The following is a 23,560-nucleotide window of genomic DNA, read 5'->3' on the forward strand; positions in this document are numbered from 1 at the left end:
TGACACTAATAAATAAACTTTTAAACAATATTTGAGAAGCTGGATATCTGAAATAAAAACAAAATTGCAGGTCAGGCAGCATCTGTGGAGAGAAATGGAGTGAACTTTCCAGGTCCAATGACCTTTCATCAGAACGGAGGAAAGTTGGAAATGTAATATTAATGCAGGCTTGGTCAGAGAGGGAGCTTTGAAAGAGTCTACTTGTGACAATAAAAAATAAATTTAAAACATTTCATAGGATCTCTGAACTGACTGTCTGACAGAACACCTTATCCAAGCCTTATTCCTGCAACCTGACGTATTTACCCCACTAATCCCCTCTAACCTATACATTTCAGGATACTAAGGGTCAATTTAGTGTGGCCAGTCCACCTAACCTGCACCTCTCTGGACTGTGGGAGGGAACCGGAGCACCTGATAGAAACCCACACAGTCAATGGGAGAATGTGCAAACTCCACACACCAAGGCTGGGAAAAAAATCCAGGCACTGAGGCAGAAGTGTGCTGCTCCCATCTTTATGTAGACCTTTTAATTTTATTAATTTGGTTGTGGGTATCACTGGCTAGACTAGCATTTACTACCCATCCCAAATTGTTCTTGAGAAGGTGGTGAGCTGCCTTCATGAACTGCTGCAGCCCCACAGTGCTGTTAGGGATGAACTTCCAGGATTTTGACCCAGTGACAGTAAAGGAATGGTGATATAGCTCCCATTGCACTGAACCTGGGATTCTTCTGGTTTCTATTGCTCAGTATCCAACACTGGAGGCTATGTAGGAACAACAGTAGGCTAGCCAGTACTGGACGAGCAGAAACTTCCTTGAACTAAATGCCACTGTGTTTAGTTCCCACCATAAACTCTGTTCTCTTGCGACCAAATCCAGCCCTCTCCCTGACAACTGAACACAGGCTGTATGTAACCTTGGGATACTTGACCCTGAGATGTACCTCTGACCATATAACTGTATTTTCACTCGGATTATTTCCACCTCTACAATATGACTTGACTCCAGTCTAAATGGTGCTGGAGCCCTCATTCTTGATTCAATTTATTATCACATGTATTGGTATACAGTGAAAAGTAATGTTTCCTGCACCCTATACAGACAAAGCATATTGTTTGTAGAGTACATAGGGGAGAAGCAAAGATGAGAGTGCAGAATGTAATGTTACAGTCATTGCTAGGATGCAGAGAGAAAGATTAATTTATTATAAAGTAGGTCCATTCAAAAGTCTGATGGCAGCAGGGAAGAAGCTGTTCTTGAGTCAGTCGGTATGTGACCACTTTTGATCTTTTTCCTGACATAAGAAAGTGGAAGAGAGAATGTCCGGAGTGCACGGAGTCCTTGATTAGGCTGACTGCTTTTCTGAGGCAGCGGGAAGTGTAGACAGAGTCAATGGATAGGAGGCTGGTTTGCATGATGGAATGTTCACGACCCTTTGTAGTTTCTTGTGGTCTTGGACAGAGCAGGAGCCATATGCCAAGCTGTGATACAACCAGAAAGAATGCTTTTGATGATGCATCTGTAAAAATTGGTGAGAGTCATTCATGCCTTTCATTACCTCCAGAATTGAATATTCCAACACACTCCCGGCCAGCTTCTCACATTCTACCATTCATAAAATTGAATACATTCCCCGGGACTTAGCTTGCAACTGCTCGCTGACCCACATTAGTCCCGGTTAAGCACTGCCTTAACTTTAAAAATTCTTATCCTTTGTTGTCATGTTTCATTTGTGGCCTCTCTGCTCTCTATCACTGTAAACTTCTCCAGCTCCCTCACCCTCAACCATCTGCACTCCTTTAATTCCAGCCCCTAGTACAATCTCGATTTTAATCAGTCCACCACTGGCAACCATGCCTTCAGCTATCTGGGCCCTAAGCTCTGGAATCTCCTCTAAGTCTCACTGATTCTACCTCTGACTTTCCTCCTTTTGAGACAATCCTTAAAATCAACCACTTTGATCAAGCTTTTGGTCATGTCCTGATGTGGCTTGTTTGCTAATGCTCCTATAAAGGTCTATCCCTGTTCTTTTGGATTTGATCTATTATTGTCACATGTATTAGTATACAATGAAAAGTATTGTTTCTTGCATGCTATACACACAAAGCATACCATTCATAGAGAAGGAGAGAGTGCAAAATGTGTCATAGATGCAGCTAGGGTATAGAGAAAGATCAACTTATTGTGTGGTAGGTTCATTCAAAAATCTGACAGCAGCAGGGAAGAAGCTGTTCTTGAGTCGGTTGGTATGTGACCTCAGACTTTTGTATCTTTATCCCGACGTAAGAAGGTGGACAGAGAACGTCCGAGGCGCTTGAGATCTTTAATTATGCTGGTTGCTTTTCCAAGGCAGTGGGAAGTGTAGACGGAGTCAATGGATGAGAGGCTGGTTTGCGTGATGGGCTGGGTATCATTCACAACTTATATCTTTTATCTACGACTTGTATTCATATTCTTATATGTTAAAAATGCAATATAAATGCGTCATGGGACACAGGTGTTGCTTGTCACTGGCCCATCCCTAATTGCCCTTGAGAATCATAGAATCCCAACAATGTAGAGGGAGGCCATTCAGCTGATCAAGCCTAACCAGGCCCTATCCTCATAACCCCATGCATTTACCCTGCTAGTCCCTCTGACACTAAGGGGCAATTTCGCATGGCCAATCAACATAACCCACACATCTTTGGACTGTGGGGGGAAACCGGAGCACCTGGAGGAAACCCACGCAGACACAGGGAGAATGTACAAACTCCACACAGACAGTGACCCGAGGCCGGAATTGAACCCAGGTTCCCGGCACTGTGAAGCAGCAGTGCTAGTACTGTGAGGCAGCAGTTTTAACCAATGCTGCCCATGTAGAGAAGCTAATGGTAAGTTAGGTAACCTTCTTGAATCCTCTTAGCTATTTAATCAGATTGTGGGTGATCTGTACCCCATTTACCTGATTGTGCTCCATTAACACCTAAGCCAAAAAAACCTCATCAGTCTCTGTCTCGAAAGCTCTCAATCCACCCAGATCCTAACAGTCCTAATCAGGATTGAATACAGGATACCTAACCAGGATAAGAATTTTAAAGTTAAGGATTGTAATTGTTTTAAAAAAAGGACAGCACGTTGATTAGCACTGCCGCCTCACAGCGCCAGGGATCTGGGTTTCATTCCTGGCTTGGGTCACTATCTGCGGGCTGTTTGCACATTCTCCCCATGTCTGCGTGGGCTTCCTCCGGGTGCTCTGGTTTCCTCCCACAGACCAATGATATGTGGGTTAGGTTGAGTGGCCATGTTAAATTACCCATTTTGTGTTGGGGGATTAGTATAGTAAATAAGTAGGGTCATGGGGATGGGGCCTGGGTGGGATTGTGGTTGGTGTAGATTCGATGGGCTGAATGGCCTCCTTTTGCACTGTAGGGATTCTATGATCCTGCATCTCTTAGGGGGAGTTGAGGGCGGGGGGGGTTCCAGATTTTTGTTGCCTTTTGTGTGACGAAGTGCTTGCCGACAGCACACCCACGAACAGGCCTATCCCTGATTTTTAAGATGATGCCCTCTTGTTTTACACATACGCATGCACACACACGTACACGGCAGCAGCAGAAGTTTTGCTGCATCTTAGCTCACTTTAAACGCCTTTTGCCCCTCCTCCAGGAGAGTTGCGAATGAGATCGAGCGCAAGGGTTTGCCTCAGATCATCGTTTCAGAGCCAGTCTCACACCAGCCAGCATTCCTGAGCGATGTGTTTCCAGTGCATACCTCACTTATCTGGTTTCACTCCCAACAGGTTCCTGTGCCCAGAATGAGTGAAAAAAAATTAATACAATGGCCTATTGCAATTCTCAGTTTCATCCCTCTCTGAAACTGACCCTCTTTGGCAGGCTGCAGAATAGGGTCACAGACAAAAGGAGGAGAAATACCAAAGTGGTGGGAACAGAGCACAACCCATCCCTAATTTCCCCCTCCCCCGCTCCACCCCCTCTCTCTTGTCTCAGGTCGGCCAGGCAGGAACGGGTGGGGGGGCGGGTTCCATCCACGAGGCAACTTTTGATGTGACCACAATGAAATATTTTCAGAACTGGAGACAAAGGGAGGGGAGGGAGGGGGGGAAATACTTCATGTAACCCCCCTCAGAATGTCTTGAAACACTTTACAGCCACTCTGTAGTGCAGCAGCCCAACTTCACACTGCAGGATCACAGAAACAGCAATGTGGTATTGAGGAGATGGTGTGTTTAATGACTTGTATTTAAATATAAAAATAATAATAGGACGTGGGCCTTTTACATCTGTGTGAGAGAGCAGAGGCTCTCTGACAATGCATCACTGCCTCGGTACTGCTCTTCCAACAGTGCAGCACCCTGTTGTACCTCTTAATTAAGTAAGAAGTCTCACAGCACCAGGTTAAAGTTCAACAGGTTTATTTGGTAGCAAAAGCCACTAGCTTTCGGAGCGCTGCTCCTTCGTCAGATAAGGTGACGACCATCGACACCGCATTTACCTGATGAAGGAGCAGCGCTCCGAAAGCCAGTGGCTTTTGCTACCAAATAAACCTGTTTCCCTAAGTTAATTTGAGTTTGTTTACTTGTTTGGTGCCTTAAAAGAGGCCCCAAGTAAACCTGTTGGACTTTAGCCTGGTGTTGTGAGACTTCTTACCGCGTTTACCCCAGCCTAATGCTGCCATCTCCACATCATGAGTACTTGTTAATTCTCAGATTCTTCCAACTAGTTTACTCAAAGTTTTATCCCAATGTCCTTGTTTGCAAGATAGACAAAGGACAAATACAAGCAAAAGTTCAATAATTTTGTAAATAATACTATTAACCCTTAAATTACCCACACGAAACAAGAGGAATCCCCAGATTCAAGTATACTAACCGCAAAGATGGTTTGTTTAAACTGCAGGGCCGATTTTCTGGTCTGTCGTCACAAAGGTGAGTCTTGATGGCAGCTTCTTCCTTCCTTCCTTCTCTGGTCAGTCTTCCAGATGGTTATCTCATTGAGACGTATAAGATGATGAATGGGATGGATAGGATAGAGGTGGAGAGACTCTTCCCGCTCAAAAAAAGACAGTAGGACTAGGGGGCACAGCCTTAAGATAAGGGGGGGGCAGTTTAGAACAGAGTTGAGGAGGAACTTCTTCACTCAAAGGGTGGTGAATCTCTGGAATTCTCTGCCCGTTGAAGTGGTGGAGGCTGCCTCGCTAAATATATTTAAGACGCGGGTTGATGGGTTTTTGACAAGAGAGGGGATTAAGGGTTATGGGGAGAGGGCGGGAATGTGGAACTGAGCCACGACAGATCAGCCATGATCTTATTGAATGACGGGGCAGGCTCGAGGGGCTAGATGGCCTATTCCTGCTCCTATTTCTTATGTTCTTAAAGTCGCCTCCCTTGCCGAGTTTGGTGTGTCCGAAATGTGTACCTTTATCCCCCTGCCCTCCTTTTCAGAAACCTCTGGTTTCTGGTCAATGAGCTCCTGGGAGGGGGCCCGCCCCCAGGTGCCCATCTCCATGCTGTTGCTCACACGTTGCCAGATAACTGCAGGAACTCTAGGTGACAAAGTCTGGGCTTCTGTCCTGTCTGGAGACAATACACATCTCTTTAACCTGTGCTTAATTCTCTCTCCACTCACATTGTCTGTACCTTTAAGACTTGATTACCTGTAAAGACTTGCGTCCCAACCATTATCTTGTAAAATGAGTTTGTATTTATACATGCCCTGTTTGTGAACACAACTCCCGCACACCTGTTAAAGGGGCAGTGCTCTGAAGGCTTTTGCTATCAAATAAACCTGTTGGACTTTAACCTGATGTTGTGAGACTTCTTACTGTTCTAAGAATAGGCCGGTGCATTTCAATGGGGTGCAATGATCTCCTGCTAGGTCTCAGTAGAGTGCAATGATCTTTGATGGGTGATTGATGCGTCAGGCCCAGACATGTTCCTGTGTTTGTATATTTGATTTTCGTCAAGTCTGGCTTGCCTGAAGTTTGACTGTTTGATTTTAATAGGCCCAATTCTTTAATTTAAGATATCCAATTTAATCAGCCTTAAAACTAGGCCCTGATTATATTACCACAACCGCCTTTGTCTCACCCCCTCAGTACTACTGTCCCGACAGTGCAGAGCTCCTTCGGTACAACAGTCTGCCTGTAGCACTCCCTCAGTACTGATCCCACCCCAACCCCCACATACGCGGTGCAGCATTCTCCTAATACTGCCCTCCTGACAGCATGATTTCAAGGAGAAATTAGATATAGCTCCTCAGGCTGAAGAGATCAAGGGATATGGGGGAAGGTAGCTTCACGAAATTGAATTTGATGATCAGCAGTGATCATAATGAATGGAGGAGCAGGCTCGAAGGGCCAAGTGGCCTACCCCTATTCTGTTTCTTCAGTACTGCTGCCCTGACAGTGTGGGGCTTCCTCAGCACTAACTTCCACCCCTTGTCGTATCCTGCCCCCCCCAGCCATGAACAGTGCTCCCTCAATACTGTCCCCCCAACAGTGCAGTGCTCCCTCAATACTGTCCCCCCAACAGTGCAGTGCTCCCTCAATACTGTCCCCCCAACAGTGCAGTGCTCCCTCAATACTGTCCCCCCAACAGTGCAGTGCTCCCTCAATACTGTCCCCCCAACAGTGCAGTGCTCCCTCAATACTGTCCCCCCAACAGTGCAGCGCTCATTCTGTACTGCTGCACTGACAATGCAGAGCTCCCGCAACTGATTCTTCAACAGTGAAAGGTTACCTCAGTACTGCCCTGAGTGTGCAGCATTCCATCAAAAAACTGCTCCCCTGACAATGCAGCACTCCTTCAGTACTGTTCTGCCATAATGACTATACCTTAAGAGCAATTCATTGGCTATGAATCATTTGGCACCCCTTATGTCAGAGAATCTACAGTGTGGAAGGAGGCCATTTGGCCCATCGAGCCTGCGCCAACCAAGGTCCCATCCTCCCACATATTTATCCTGCTAATCCCCCTAACAATAAGGGGCTATTTAGCATGGCCAATCAACCTAACCCACATGCACATCTTGGGACTGTGCGGGGGGAACTGGAGCATCCGGAGGAATCCCAGTCATGCTGTATAAATGCAAGTTCCTTTGTTTAACAGCTTGTTGTGTGCATGAGGGCGAAGGGAATGGAGGGACAGGGTGGGATAAGGCTGTTGGAGTGGAGGAGACTGGTGTGGAGCTTAAATGCTGACACTGAGCAGTTTGGTTTAAAGGCCTGTTTATGGTTCTGTGTAAGAATAAGGTGCTATCTAAATGAAACACAAAACAAGGGGATCTTGGAAGGCAGGAAATGTCTTTGATTAGCCAAAAGCTTTCTCTGACGCTCTGGAAAGCTGGTAGATCCTGTTTGAATCTGGTTTTGACACTGAACAGCTCTCCCTTCCTGAACATACAGGTGACAGGGTGGACTTGATCAGGAAGTGAAGCCTTGTTCTTCCTGCACCTGGGCTGACGTCTTTCTCTGAGAGTAACCTGATGCTGTTTGAAAAGCTGATGATGGTGCTGTTTGTTTAGAGGGTGGCCAACAACAACAAAAAAACCCCTCCTCCGATCTGTTTCATCCATTATCTTCTTGCTAAAGAATTGAATTTGAAGGGCGGTAAGTGTCACTTAGACACTGGGGCTCCTCCCACACCTGGGACAGTGAGGTTGCTGGTTGGTTGTGGAGGTGGGAGTGCCTGTGGGAAGGCAGAACATTACATTGCGTTTACTCACACTGGCAGTATCGAGAGGTGCTGGGCATTGTAACACTGGAGTGGCAGCAGCAGCCTTCCTCGCCTGCGCTCTGTGTGGATTACAATTAACAAGGACCATTTCACCCTGCTGACTGCGGTAAGCTACTTTTTAACCCGGACACCAGTCTGTGCACAGCGACAGGAGGGAGGTGAGTGATGGTCTAGAAACTCTCTTTAAACTACAAGCCGCTGTTCAAACGTTGACCCCACAGTGAGTCCTAACATTTAGAACTCTCCTAGCAACTTTCCAATGGTCGATATGTTAAAGGAGAGTTGAGTTTCCTGGGCGCGTAGGAATGTGTGTACATTATAGTCTGTGTACAGGTTGGATTTTATTCAGGTTAGGGTGTTAGTAGTCCCTCTGCCCCTCCCCCCGTTTCAAGTTGAGTTTGGGAATGATTGTAGGGAGAGAACTTTGGTTTTTTGAGCTTTTTGGAGACTCTTTTCCCTCTACTATGTTCAGAGAGAGTTGGAAAACAATGGCAATCCTTTGCTGTCAAGCCTTATTTCGGTTTTGACCTGCTCCTTTTGTCCCAGAGGTTTAGCAGCTGATCTATCTCACATATCCCCAAAGCCTTTCATCTGATGGGCCCCTGCTTTCTTGAGTTAGTGAGCTCAGTGCAGCTCCCTGTGTGTCTCACCGTGTTTTAAGTACAGCCTCCTGAAATGAACGTTTAGTGAAGGGTATAATTTGGGGTAACCTAATCTTAGACCTTTTTAATCGTGTGTACGTGCATGTCAGTGAGTTCTTACTCTAAACACTGTCTGATGCAAAAAGACAGACCTTTCAACAACTTAACCAATTCAATCAGGATAAGCTAACTACCTGAAGCATTTTACACAACGTTTCAGGGTCAGAGAGGCCGTGCTTGCTTCTTCCCAAAGGACTTGCCAGAATCTCTGGTAAACAAATAAATTGGATCAACGGTGTATTCCTCAGGGCCTACAGGTAGCTAGCTGGCTGAAGAATCTCTTCACGTGACCAAAAACGCTTCATGGACAGAAAGCGAACCAAACACTAACGATGATGTATTAGAGGAGGTCAGCAAAGATTAGTCCAATGAGTTGGGGTTCAGCAGCATTTTTTAAAGTGAGATGGGAGTCAAGTGTCATCCTGGATTACAACATTCTACTATTGGCACACCGGCATTCTGACATGCTTGCTGCTGGCTGGCACACCCACCTGACAGGACACCTGCTTGCTGTTGGCACATTTCTCACTGGCTGGTACACTGTCTGATAGGACTCCTGTTTGCTGTTGGCACATTTGTCTGCTGATGAGACGCCTGCCCGTTGACGAGGTGATTGTCCACGAGCAGCGAATCTGTTGCCAGAAGGCCCACTGATGCACACCTCTCATGAAATGGAGGGAGCTCTGCACTGTCGGGTGGTCAGTGCCGAGGGAGCTCTGCACTGTCGGGTGGTCAGTGCCGAGGGAGCTCTGCACTGTCGGGTGGTCAGTGCCGAGGGAGCTCTGCACTGTCGGGTGGTCAGTGCCAAGGGGGTGCTGCATTGTCAGAGGGGTCAATGTTCAGTTGCAACTTGAAACTTCATTTGCTTAAAAGTTCCAATGACAGTATTTTAAAGGCAGTAAAAAGTCTGACAACACCAGGTTTTAGTCCAACCGATTTATTTGATAATATACTCACTAGCTTTCGGGTTAGCCCCTTCGTCAGGTGAATGGAGAGTTCTGGCCTCAGACAGAGCATATAAAGCACAGACAGTTTAGAGATTACTGATTAAAATGCGAATCCTTACACCTAACCTGCTGTTCAAGACCTGAAGTGGCTGATAATGTGAGTGGAAGGAGCACTGATCACAGTTTAAAGAGATGTGTATTGTCTCCAGACAGTACAGTAAGTGAGGTTTTGCAAACCCAGGCAAGTCACGGGGGTTACAGATAGTGCGACATGAACCCAAGATCCATCTGTAACCCCCGTGACTTGCCTGGGTTTGCAAAACCTCACTTACTGTACTGTCTGGAGACAATACACATCTCTTTAAACTGTGATCAGTGCTCCTTCCACTCACATTATCAGCCACTTCAGGTCTTGAACAGCAGGTTAGGTGTAAGGATTCGCATTTTAATCAGTAATCTCTAAACCGTCTGTGCTTTATATGCTCTGTCTGAGGCCAGAACTCTCCATTCACCTGACGAAGGGGCTAACCCGAAAGCTAGTGAGTATATTATCAAATAAATAGGTTGGACTAAAACCTGGTGTTGTCAGACTTTTTACTGTGTTTACGCCAGTCCAACGCTGGCATACCCACATCAGTATTTTAAAGGCGCAGGGAGTTCTCCCTAGTATCCTGCGGAGCATTTATCCCTAATCAACATCATTGAAAATATGTACTTTAAAATTGCTATCTCATCACTGTTAATGGGAGCTTCCTTTGTGAAAATTGGCTGCAGACTTTCCTACATTACACAATCACTGCAGTGGGGAAGGGGAAGTACGCCTGCTTTGTGCTCAGTAACATCTGATTAGGCCTGTCCGTATTTAGTTAATTTAGGATTCTCTTGTATTTGTGGGGTAATTGATGATCAGTGAAGGGAAGGAGTTGGTGTTTTACACCATGCAATGAAGCTGAATTTACACAAACTCTTCTGATGCGGGCTGGGTTGATTAATGTGCTAGCTGAGGTGAATTGAACTGCTTTGCGTCCGAGCCACCGCAGCTCCTGTGGGATAATTCTCTCTTGCTGATGTCAACTGAACTATAAATAGAAGTTAAAAAAAGCAGAAAGCAAACACAATATTACGGTGAATCTTGCCAGCGTGTGTTGACAGTCTCTGGAGGTAAACATAGGTGTGCCCTTATTCCTATCTTTCTAATCCGAGAATGTCTTGCAGTGGCTTCTCTTATTCGTGTACTGTTGCCTCAGGTGTCCCCCATCCTTTTACTCCCTCCTATTTCCCTGCTGCCCCTCAGTTGCATCATCCAATGTATTGGCATTAGTTTTCATGTGGGCACTGACACCAAGCTCTATCTCACTACTGCCTCTCCTGACTCCTCCACCACTGCTAAAATGTCAGCCTGCATATCCGACATTCAGTACTGGAGGAACAGGCATATCTTCCAGTGAAATATTGGGAAGACTGGTGCCGTTATTTTCAGTCCCCATTGCATACTCTGTCCCCTTGCTACCAACTCCACCCCTCTCCCTAGCAACAGCCTGACATTAAGCCTGTCCGGTCGCGACCTTGAAATAAGTTGCTGACTGCGTATTCCTGCCATCCCTAAGACTGCCTATTTCGCCCTCTTGGGAGGCGACGGCCTAGTGGTATTATCGCTAGACTATTAATCCAGAAACTCAGCTAATGTTCTGGGGACTCAGGTTCAAATCCTGCCTCGGCAGATGGTGGAATTTGAATTCAATAAACAATATCTGGAATTAGGAATCTACTAATGACCACTAAACCATTGTCAGAAAATCGCATCTGGTTCACTAATGTCCTTTAGGGAAGAAAATCTGCTGTCCTTGCCTGAACTGGCCTATGTGTGATTCCAGAGCCCCAGCAATGTGGTTGACTCTCAACTGCACTTGGGCAACTAGAGATCGGCAATAAATGCTGGTCAGCCAGCAACACCCATGTCCCTTGAAGGAATTTTAAAAAAAAAACCTCCCTGCTCAGCCCCTATTCCAACTCGCCTGCTGCTGAAACTTTATTGCGTGCCATTTTCTCTTCTAACTTGACTGATAATCTCCTATCTGGACTGCATCATTGGGATCATAAAATTGAGGCTTCCAATGCTCTGCGTATGTTTTAAGTCTTTAATTATCCCTTTCCTTTCTGGCATTGTCTCCTAGTCCCTCAGTGCCTCAAGTTTTAAATTCTCATTATTATTTGTGAAGTATTCTCCACGCCCAGCCCAGGGCTTCTCCTCCTCTCTATCTCTGTAACCACTTATCCAACCATCCTGACCCCGCTCCTCCGAGTTCCGTCTTCCTCCAGCTCCCTGTTTCGCTCCCTCAACTCATCCTTATCAGCCCCCAGTGGACCTATGGCTGGGCCACAGAATCTCCTGTGGCAGGACCTACCCTGACAGACACCAAGGGTGGCATGGTGGCACAGTGGTTAGCACTACTGCCTCGCCACATCAGGGACCCAGGGTTCAATTCAGGCTTTGGGTGACTTGTCTTTGTGGAGTTTACATGTTCTTCCTGGGTTTCCTCCGGGTGCTTCGGTTTCTTCCCACAGTCCAAAGATCTGCAGGTTAGGTGGGTTAGCCAAGGACTCCTTAGTGTACCAAGATGTATAGGTTAGATGGATGTGTGAGGTTATGGGGATAGGGAGAGGGCCTGGGTAAGATACTCTATCAGAGAGTCAGTGCAGACTCAATGGGCCAAATGACCTCATTCTGCAGGAGAGAAATGTAAAAATTCTCTGCCGGTGCTGGGAAATCCCAGCTAGAATCACTCCATTGCTATATCCCTAAATAGAATGATGAGTGGCTAAAGAAGGATGTTTGGATTTTGTAAAAACCTCGGCTGTTATTTATAATGTCAGCGTGTGTGAGAGAGATTTGAAGGGCAGATTGAGAATCCAGTGAAACATAATCATGATTTCAATACTAATTACTCCATCATTAATCACCAGCTTCAGTTATTACTTACAAATTAATTTTTCACCAACTGGACAGAATGTAGAGTCTATTTCTCAGTCACTGAGCCAGTGAAGTACTCTGCAATCTTTTTACCTAAAGTTTACAGCACACAAACAGGCCAATGAGTCCAACTGGGTTCAATGTCGGTGTTTATAGAAACATAGGAGCAGGAAGAGGCCATTTGGCCCATGGAGCCCACTCTGCTATTCATTACGATCATGGCTGAAGTGCTATATCAATGTTTTGGCATTCGCCACTTCCTGTGGCATGAATTCCACAGGCTCACCACTGTTTGGATGAAGAAGTGTCTCCTCACCTCCGTCCTAAATGGTCTACCCTGAATCCTCAGACTGTGACCCCTGGTTCTTGACTTCCCCACCAATGGGAATATCCTCCCTACGTTTGAGAGAAACTTCCTGCATCTCACCCGATCACCATTTCTCCCTCATGTCCTTAACTTCATCCATGCTATTCACCTCAACCACTCCCCGTGTCGGTGATTATCACAGTCGCGCTGTGCTGGCTTTCAGATGTGGTGAGTGGAAAAAGCTGCAGGGCAGGAGTTCATCTTGAGATTTATTGTTACCTTATCCCTGTGCCTGATCTCTGAGTGACTGACTCCTGTGTATTTTGCCATGTGCGGTTATATCTGGTCTATCTCCCTGGTTTACACTTGATTGTATGACTTGCCCTCATCTGCATCACGCAATTGGAATGTTCAGCACTAACCAGTTTGTTGCCATGGTGACCTACGCAGATTGCACCAGGAATGTGTGAGATGGTGACCAAATGTGGAATTGGAGTCATTACAACCCACTGTCCAGTGCTGAAATTGTCCAGGACGTGCTCAACAAGCAAAAAACTGTCCTCCTCACTTTCCACCGGAACAGGAGGAGGCCATTCAGTCCCTCGAGCCTGTCACACAGGAACAGAAGCAGACCACTCGGCCTTCAAGCCGGACCACTCTTGTGAATCTGTGCGCATGAAGCTGGTGAAAAGACAGTGAATCTTGGGCCTGAAAGGCATTCAACAGTCTCCATGTTCATAGACTCACAGAATCCCTACAGTGCAGAAGGCCATTCAGCCCATCGAGTCTGCACTGACCATAATCCCACCCTGGCACTTACCCCCTTATTCCAACATATTTACCCACTAATCCCTGCAACCTTCGCATTTCACAATTCTAAAGGGCAATTTTTAAGCGTAGCCGATCAACCTAACCCACACATCTTTGGATTGTGGGAGGAAACCCACGCAGACACGAGGAGAATGTGCAAACTCCACGCAGACAGTGACCCGAGCCGGGAATCGAACCCAGGTCCCTGGAGCTGTGAAGCAGCAGTGCTAACCACTGTGCCGCCCGTGTGTCGGGACATTTCCCAGTGTCACTGCCAGCTGCTGGAAACAGATGTTGGCCATTTTGCCATGTGAAATTGGGAAAAGAAAACTTTGTCTTTGTATTTTTAAAGTGCTAAAACTTTTAAAAAAAAGTGAAAGACAGGAGATGGGAGAAAGCGGAATCGAACATCTGAAATACAGGAGATCCTCGGCATCTGTTGAATAACAGGTCAGTTAACCATTTGGGCCAGGCTTGCCCCTCAAGACTGAAAAATCCAGCCCAAGGTCAGTGGGTCTTTACATGGTCCCGTCCCGCCAGCTATGAATCCCCCGTGTCGGACGGGACAGGAAAGTTCCGCCCTTTGGGTGAGTTTCTGAAAATGGAGCCACAACACAGACTTTGCAAACACTGCCACACCTGTCGGGTCTTTCCTGCAGCTTTCTTTATGAATTGTGGTTTTATAAATAAGGGTATAGAATACTAAAGCGATAACGCTGAAACTGTTCCAATCGCTGGCTCCTCCCCAGCTAGAAGACTGTCTCCAATTTCAGTTGTTCTTTTTGGGGAAAGGATGTCAAGGCTTTGGAAATTGTGGAGGAGAGATGCACGGTGTGGGATGAGGGACTTTAGTTATGAGCTGTGTCTGGAAAACTGGTGTCGTTTGCACTGAAGCAGAGGAGAGGAGACTAAATGATCAGGGTTTCAATCGGGTAAAAAAAGGAACAAGCTTTCCACTGGTCAGTGAAGTGCCTTTAGCAATCACCAGCTGTCCTATTTCTTATCCGGAGCTGTTAAGACCTGAATTGACCAACCAGAAGCTGAAGGATTCAGGCTAGCTTTAAAGGGGGAATAAATATTTGAAAAAGTAAAACTTTTAAGTGTCTGGGAAATTAGACAAAAGGAATTTGTCTTTCATGCACAGATGTGAAGGGCTAAATGGCCACCTTTGCTAGCCCATCCTGTTTCTCATTCAGTGTGGTGTAACTTTGTACATTTTTGCATTGATTAGTTGAACTGTTGGATTTAGTCTCAAGGGCTCACAGGCCACTCCAAGGACTTAAGAACGTGAAATAGGATGACACTCCCAGGGCAGTACTGAGGAAGCCCTGCACTGTTAGACAATCAATATTGTGGGATAGCTGCACTGTCGGAGGACCAGAGTGGGCAGAGCGCTACGCCAATTTGAGGATCAGCACCATAGGATGGCTGCTAGTTGGATAGGTGATACTGAGGGACTGCAGCAGTGTTGGTGCGGCAATACTGAGGGAGTGCTGCATTGTCAGGGGGTGTGGAGGGAGGGGACATCTTTTGAATGGATGCCTAACATGAATAAATGTGAACCCTCTTAGGTGGATCAAGATCCCATGATTACTATTGGAAGAAGAGGGAGGGGAGGTTATCCTGGTCAATTTTTATCCATCAAACCATGTCAGTAAAAACATGTTCTATGGTCATTATCACATTGCTGTTTTGGGAACCTTGCTATGTAAAAATTGGCTATAGTGTTTCCTATATTAATTGAATTATTATTGTCACATGTATTAGTGTGCAGTGAAAAGTATTATTTCTTGCGCGCTATGCACGCACACAACACATACTATTCATAGAATACATAGAGGAGAAGGAAAGGATAGGATGTGATGACACTTCAAGAGTACTTGATTGGCTCTAAAGCATTTGAGACATCTTAAAGCAATTAAAAGTGCCACAGCAATGCAAGTTATTTAATTCTTTTGGTTGCAGTGAGGTTTGAAATGACAGTAGGCCCTGTGGGTGTTTGACTGTTGGTGTACAGTTTGAAACCATTACGTAGGATCTTAGTCATACAGTGGGACCAAAATGTTCTCTGCGTTACCAAATCTCCAATCTTCCTGCAATCATCTGTCCCCATGTTACAGGGAAAGACATCACGTCATGTCCATCTTTAGTTAGAAGCATATTTCAGACATCACAGAAACCTTACAGTGCAGGAAGAGGCCATTCGGCCCATCGAGTCTGCACCGACCACAATCTCACCCAGGCCCCTACCCCCATATCCCTACATACTTTACTCGCTAATCCCTCTAATTTACACATCTCAGGACACTAAGGGACAATTTAGCATGGCCAACAAACCTAACACGCACATCTTTGGACTGTGGGAGGAAACCGGAGCACCTGGAGAAAGCCCACGCAGACACAAGGAGAATGTGCAAACTCCACATAGACAGTGACCTGAGCCGGGAATCAAACCCAGGTCCCTGAAGCAGCAGTGCCGACCACTGTGCTACCATGCCGCCCTGTGTTCTGAGCAGAATAGTTCAAGAGCCTTTTATTATCTTGACAGTTTTCTATGTATTGACAAGATTCCTGCGGTGAAAATTCACTTGGTACTCAGAAAATCTAAAATAGGGTGAGAATAGCGCTTAGTGGATCAACCTAGCTTCATTCGATGATCTCTGGGATGAGTGGCCAATTGAATTGGGTCTATACACACTGGAGTTTAGAAATGCGCAGGATCCCAACTGGGTAGACACGAGAAGCTGTTTCCACAGACTGGGGAATCTAGAACACAGCGTGGGTGACAGGGGCATAGATAAGGGACTCAATCATTTAGGACTGAGACGAGGAGAACTTTCTTCAGTGGAAAAGGCAGAATTTTCCCATCTTGCCCTGCCACGGGAATCATAAAGGGCAGGACATGGACCATGCAAAGATCCGTTGACCTCCACTGGAAAATTCTGGCCTTGGGACAAGCGCGGCTGGAAAATCCCAATCAACAGGTTGTGAATCTTTGGAATTTTCTACCCCAGAGGGTTGAGGCTGTTCCATCGTTAAGGTGGGAATGGATAGATTTTTAATCTTATGGAATCCAGGGATATGCGAGTGGATGGGAAGTGACAATTGAGATGGCAGATCTGCCATGATCTTATTAAACCGCAGAGCAATCCCAAAGGGCTGAATAGTTTACTCCTGTTCCTACTTCTTATGCCTGATTTATGTTCCTGTAAGGAGTGTCTTCTTACTGGTGTGTTTGCAAAGGTCACACTCCCCTATTTTTTTTTTAACCAGAGCTCCCTTTCCTTGCTGCCCCTGCACTGGAAACCCAGGGTGTAGGGCTGGATTCTGAGATGTCCTAGTTTGTACATCTCCATTGGGCCAGCAAGCTCAGGTGACAAATGGCCAGCCCCACAGCCACTTAAAGGCTGATGTATAGACCGGAGTTCAGTCCCACCAGGCAGCGCATCCTGTCTGCGAGTTGCCAGTCAATCAGAGGCCAACGGTACTGGCAGCGCCACTGGGAGTCGAGGCCACTGTTGGTACTGCACTCGTGGCTTGAGGAAGGGAGCTGCGCTAAATCTGGCAGGGTAGCCTGAAGGCTGGCGAGGGGGCTGGGGGTGGCCAGGATTTGTGTGAAAATGGAGGGGGAGGATGTTGTGCAGGTTAAACCTTATTGGGTTATGCTTTGTGGTTGGGGGGGGGGGTGGGTTAGTGCTCTGCAATGGGTTCAAGGAGGCTTTTAAGGAGAGACCCTGTTTGCCTACCACCACCAGCCAGCACAGAGAACCCTCCAGATAGAGAGGCTTAGGGAGGACATTCCCAGAGCTTAGGACCCACTGAGAAGGTGAATGAAAGAATGTTCTGGTTAATATCACATGATTAAAACTCATGATGCACTCTGCAAACTTGCTTTCTTTAAGTGGGGGCAGGGAGAGGGGGTGGTGGATGCAGTGTAAGCATGGGCACGTGCTAAAGTTGGTGGTGAGTCACATTGAGGTAAACAACAGGTTGCTAAGGGCAGGAACATGGGAGCCAATAAAGTGTCCCGAGTATTAATGAACGTGGAGGTGACGCATCCTCGTTCTGGGTAAAGATTAACTGTAGTGTACTCACCGTACTGCAGTCAGAGTGAACAGCCTCTCTCTCTCTCTCCCCAGCAGACACAGAGCAGTGTGTCTCCCACTACATGCTGTGCAATGGGGGGGAGAGGAATTGTAGACCCACCACCCCACACAAGCTGGTTGGTCATGGGGGAGTCTGGGAGGAGACAGGAATTTGGAAGAGGTCGGGGGGGGGGGAGGGTCCAGGAAGGAGTACCCCAGGATGGCTGGGGGAGTAGGGTGAAGGCTGGCAGTGAGGTGCCCCGTGACTGGTGTGTGACGGCTATTACATTTGAAGTCGGGACAACGGGAGGATGACTTTAGTGAAATGTACATTTCTGGTGGTGGTCTTGTTGGTTCTTTAAGGACACCAACTTATTGACTGTGGGGAGACTGGATATCACAATCTGTCCAATAAATGACCCACTCTGGGCAATTCGTTTCCAGTTTGAGTCCTTGTTAGCGTGTTCTAAGTGTCAATCAGTAGTGACATCTCCAAGTAGCCCATCAAGCATGTTCCTGACACAAGGAGCATATTGAATGGTGGAGTAGGCTTGAGGGGCCATACGATCTCCATCTGTTTCTAGTTATGTTCGTATCGACTGTTGTTGCAATTATACAGGGTCTTGGTGAGGTCACTCCTAGAGTATTATGTGCAGTTTTGCTCTCCCTTTTTGAGGAAGAACGTTCTTACTCCCAAGGGAGTGCAGTGAAGGTTCACCAGGCTGATTCCAGGGATGGTGGAGCTGATGTCTGAGGAGAGATTGACTAGGTTAGGATTGTTTTCACTAGAGTTCAGACAAATGAGGGGGGATCGCATTGAGACTTATAAAATTGTAACAGGACTAGACAGAGTAGATGCAGGGAGGATATTCCTGATGGTGGGTGACTCCAGAACCAGGGCTCACAATCTGAGGATTTGGGGAAGACCATTTAGGATGGAGATGAGGAGACATTTCTTCACCCTAAGAGTAGTGAGCCTGTGGAATTCATTACCACAGGAAGTAGTTGATGCCAAAACATTTAAATGTATTCAAGAGGCAGCTGGATATAGCACTTGGGCCAAATAGGATCAAAGGTTATGAGTAGAAAGCAGGTTAGACTGTTGAGTTGGATGATCAGCCATGATCCTGATGAATGGCGGAGCAGGCTCGAAGGGCCGAATGGCCTCCTCCTGCTCCTATCTTCTACATCACTGTGTCTATGAAAGCCAGAATGTTTTAAGGTAATTTTAAGGTAATTAGCAAAAAAATTGGTTGGGGGGGTGTGGTGGGGGTGGGGGGATGCAGGAGACTCAGAAGTATTTTATACAGCAAGTAATAATGATCTTGCACATGTTACTTGAAGGAGCAGGAGAAGCAGATTAAACAATAGCTGGCATTCTCATTTGCCCCACCACCCCTGCCAGTGAGAACGGAGAATTTGGTGCTCAGGCAAAACTTTATTCACTGCAGTGGGACTGGAGAATCCCAGCCGCAGGCAAGGTTGGAGAATTCTGGCCAATAACTTTCAAATGGAAATTGGACAACTATTTGAAGAAAAACACGTACAGGGCTGTGGGAAAAGAACACAGGAGTGACACTAATTGTACAGCTCTTATCAAAGAGCTGACACAGGCATGATGGACTGAATGGTATCCTTCTATATCATTCTATGATACTGCAAACACAAAGCTGTAGGTGTTGGGGGAACCATGGCTGGCAAGACCTTTGCACCTCTCCAATTCAAGCCATTGCACATCCAATACTGAGTCACCTTTAACGGGCTAGATCTGGAACTCTGTTTATAGGATGTGTGTCACTGATGATGCCAGCACTTATTGCCCATACCTTTAGACAGGGGTAGTGAGTCATCTTCCTGAATTTCTGCAGTCTGTGTGTTGTAGGGGCACTATTAGGAAGGAGGTTCCAGGACTTTGATCCAGCAATATTGAAGGAATGCTGATATAGTTCCAAATCAGTTTGGTACTTGGCTTGGAGGAGCACTTTGCAGGTGATGATGTTCCTATGCATTTGCTGCCCTTGCCCTTCTAGGGGGTGAAAGTTGTGCGTTTGGTGGGTACTATCGAAGGAGCATTAACAGGGTTGTCACAGTGCATCTTGTAGCTGGTACAGCTGCTGCCACTGTGCGTCAGTGGTGAAGGGAGTGAATGGTTAAGATGACGGATGGGGTGCCCATTAAGCAGGTTGCTTTGTCCTGGGTGATGGCAAGTTTTTTTGTGTTGTTGGAGCTGCACTCATCCAGGCAAATGGAGAGTATCCCTCCTGACCTTGTAGATAGTTGACGTGCTTTTGGGGAGTCAGGACCTGAGTTACTGGCTGCAATATTCCCAGTGTTTGACCTGCTGTAGTCACCACAATACTTATATAGCTAGTCCAGTTCATTTTCTGATCACTGGTTCCTAGGATATTGATGATGGGGGATACGTTGATGTTAATGCCATTGAATATCAAGGGGAAATGGTTACATTCTGTTCTGTTTAAACGGTCATTTCCTGGCACTTGTGTGGGACAAAAGTTACTTGCCTTTTATCAACCCAAGCTTGATTGTTGTCCAAGTCTTGTTAAATTTGGTGCAGACTGCCTTGGTAGCTAAGGAGTTGTGAATGGTAGAGAATGCTGTGCGATCATCAATGTGTACACCTAATTCTGACCATACATCCATAAACCTTCCTTTCTTCCTTTAGGACCTTCCTGAAAACCTACCTCTTCAACCACATTATTAGTCCGCTATCCTAATATCTGCTTATTTTTTTTGTGTCAGAGGTAAATGGCCAGATAATCTATTTGGTGATGTTGGTTCTGTAATGTCCTTTAGGGAAGGAAATCTGCCATTCTTACCTGGTCTGGCCTATATGGGATTCCAGAGCCACAACAATATGGTTGACTCCCAAGGGCATAGGCAATAAATGCTGGCCAGCCAGCGATGCACATGTGTGGGAAAAAAGAGAAATAGACATCGAAGACACCATCCTTCAGTACAGACCGTCTGACTGTGTTGCAGAACTGAAGGAATGCAATGAGAGGGTCAGTCTGGATTTTGGGCTCATGTCGCTGGAGTGGGATTTGAACCCACACTGTTCTGACTCGGGAGGAGGGTTATCCACTAAGCCCAATGGTTGACAGTATCAATTCTTTCAGTAACAGCTTCCCATTGTAACTGATTGACAAAGGCCACCATCAGTTTCACCAAGTGTTGGAATCTCTCTCTGATGTAATGCAATTTATGCAACTACCAGAATATACTTTAATGAAAGTGGGGTTGGACTTACTACACCATTGTGAACTTGATGTAATGCACTATGTGGCTTAAACATCCTGACTCTGATAAAAGTGACTGCAGGGGTGCAGAGGCGAAAGTGTGCAGAGTATGTTAGGATTACAGTTAGACCGTCCTGTCCTTTGAACCCTCTTCTAGTTCACAGTTTCATCGATACTGGGTAGCAGTGCACTGCTTTATCATGCTGGGTAGTGTTTACATGGAATTCTGTCAAGAGATCAGTAAGTAGTTAAAGATTATACAGTTTACCCACTTTACTCAGTGCATACACACTTGAGTGACAAATTTCAGATAATAAGCCCATTGTAGAACGCTGGGTGTTTAACTCCTTGGGTTTCACCTGCTGAATTAAATAAAATTCTCCTGAAAAAGTTCCAGAATGTTCAATACTTCCCAGGGTTCAAGAAGGACTTGCATTTGTATAGCACCCTTCACAACCACTGGTTGTCCCAGAGTTCTTTTGCAGCCAGTGACAAAGTTGTGAAGTGTAGTCGCTTGCGTGGATTTTTTCGTTCTGATGATGTGAGAGTCCCTGGCTAGGCCAATACTCGTCACTTATCCTTCATTGACCTTGAGAATGCTGTGGAGAGCTGTCTTCTCAAACCGCTGTAGCCCATCTGTCCAGGTGCATCCACAATGCTGTTAGAAAGGAAGTTTCAAGATTCTGACCCAGTGACAGTGAAGGAACGGCGATTATAGTCCCAAGTCAGGATGGTGGGTGGCTTGAAGGGGAATTTTCAGGTGGTGGTGTCTGCTTCCCTTGTCCGTCTAGGGGCTCGAGCTTGCGGGTTCGGCAGGAAGTGCTGACAGAGCTTTGGCGCTGCAGGAAACATGACAGCCAGTTCCCACAAACAGATCAATGACCAGTTGATGTGCTTTAATGCAGTTGACTGAGGGATAAATATTGATTAAGACACCAGGAAGAACTCCCCTACTCTTCTTCAAAATAGCGTCAGTGGAATCTTCTACATCCGCCTGAGAGAGCAGCGGGGCTTCGATTAAACGTCCCATCTGAAAGACGGGCTTGACAAAATACATTTTCCTGGGGAAGGAGAAACGTGGCAGCAACAAATGTGGGTGAAACGTCTGCTGATTGTGAGCTGGTTTCAGGTCTGTGATGAAAAGCATGTCCTCGGAGAAGGCAGCTTAAACTGGCTGCTTTACAATTCAGAGCATCCTGCATAATTGTGGATGACATTTTCTCAGTTGCTGAGTTTGCACTGAGAGGGTACCTCTCTGAAGGAGCTCTGGGCTGTAAATGGGATTGCGGGGCTGGGACCTGGGTGGGATTGTTGTCGGCGTGGGCTCGATGGGCCGAATGGTCTCCTTCTGCACTGTAGGTTTAATCACCCTCTATGAAGCTCTGATGAAGGGTTACCGAAACATTGGCTCTATTCTCTCTCTGCACAGAATGTGTCGGACTTGCTGAGATTTTCCAGCATTTTCTGTTTTTGTTTCAGATTCCAGTATTTTGGGTAACTCTCGATGAATTGTGCCTCTGCTGTCAGTCCACACGTTTTCTGTACTTAAAAGGTAGAGGATTAAAACTAGTTTGGTAGACAACACTTTTAGTTCTTCAGAAACAAAAGATAGTCCATCATCTAATAAAAATCAGAAACTACAGGTTAGAAAGGATCCTCAAATAACACGAAAGGAGACCATTCAGCCCAGCATGTCTGTGTTGGCCCTTTTGGAAGACCTAACCAATTAGTTCATCTCCTCTGATCTTTCCCCATATCCCTCCAAATATTCACCTCGCCCAATTCCCATCTGAAAGTTACCGAATGTCTTTTGGTCACTGTTTCAGACAGAGCATTCCAGATCATGACAAAGCTTTCAGGGATGGGGAAGGGGTGAAGAGGTCACTGAGGGGGTAGGAGGTTCTGAAATGGAAATGGAAGAAGCGAGTGGAACAGTTAAGATAGAGGCAAAATGCTGCAGATGCTGGAATCTGAAACAAAAGCCGAGCGTTTCCAGCATTTTCTGTTTTGGTCGAAGCTGGTGAATGGAGCCTGTTTTGAAGGCCCCAGGAGACAAAGCGATCATTGCAAAATGAAATACCGCAGATGCCGGAGATCTGAAATAAAAACGGAATGCTGGAAAAGCTCAGCGGGTCAGGCAGAATCTGCGGAGAGAGAAACGGAGTTAATGTTTCAATACGATCTTTTCGGAATTGATAATTTGATCATTAGTCGCCTCAGAAGTGATCATTTACCCTTTCTCTGGGCCTGCTGCAGAGCTGAGAACAGAGTGAGAGGACAAGGTAAAAGTTGGTAAATAGTAAGGAGGGACCTGCGCTTGTACAATCAGCAGAAGTTAATGATTTCCTGGTTATCGATGATGCGGGGTTAACGGTCAGGCACGTTTTAGTTGCGAACGTATTTTCGGAACAGGTTCTCAGGCGCTGATGCCTGAGGGAAGTTTGGAGGGGGGGGATGATTGGAGTCTGTGTTTGTTCTAATGCATTCTTGGTGTGTCAGTTTGTGTGTGGGTCAGGGTCAGACAGAGCTGAGAACAGGTCAGGGAACATTCCACATGATAGACATGTAACAGGTGGAAGACGTTCCAAACTTTTGGGAGCAGGAATGCGGAGGAGCAATCCCTGACTAGTTTCATAGAACAGCGGTAACTACCTGCGTTTTTAAAGTGGTAACACTTTGCGGAACAGTTCACAGGAATATTATCCGACAACATTTGCTAAGATTCATTATTATATCCTGGAGCA

The 23,560-nt window shown here is 46.2% G+C and overlaps 1 protein-coding gene across 3 annotated transcripts in view; it reads left to right on the forward strand.

Annotated features, from left to right (window-relative positions):
* LOC145343774 (ras association domain-containing protein 8-like) overlaps positions 1 to 23,560 on the forward strand; it is an 85,749-nt gene that overhangs the window by 21,252 nt on the left and 40,937 nt on the right. Inside the window, exon 1 of one of the 3 annotated variants that reach the window (XM_080190095.1) lies at positions 7,725 to 7,896. The exons of 1 other annotated variant lie outside the window; for it this stretch is intronic. The gene's annotated coding sequence lies outside the window, so the exon portion shown is untranslated. Of the gene's footprint in view, positions 1 to 7,724; positions 7,897 to 23,560 lie in introns of those variants that run through there. One more of the 3 variants, XM_080190097.1, reaches the window with a different exon arrangement.

This window comes from Carcharhinus amblyrhynchos, chromosome 6 (genome assembly GCF_965287045.1).
Source record: "Carcharhinus amblyrhynchos chromosome 6, sCarAmb.v2.hapA, whole genome shotgun sequence".
Taxonomy (NCBI): domain Eukaryota; kingdom Metazoa; phylum Chordata; class Chondrichthyes; order Carcharhiniformes; family Carcharhinidae; genus Carcharhinus; species Carcharhinus amblyrhynchos.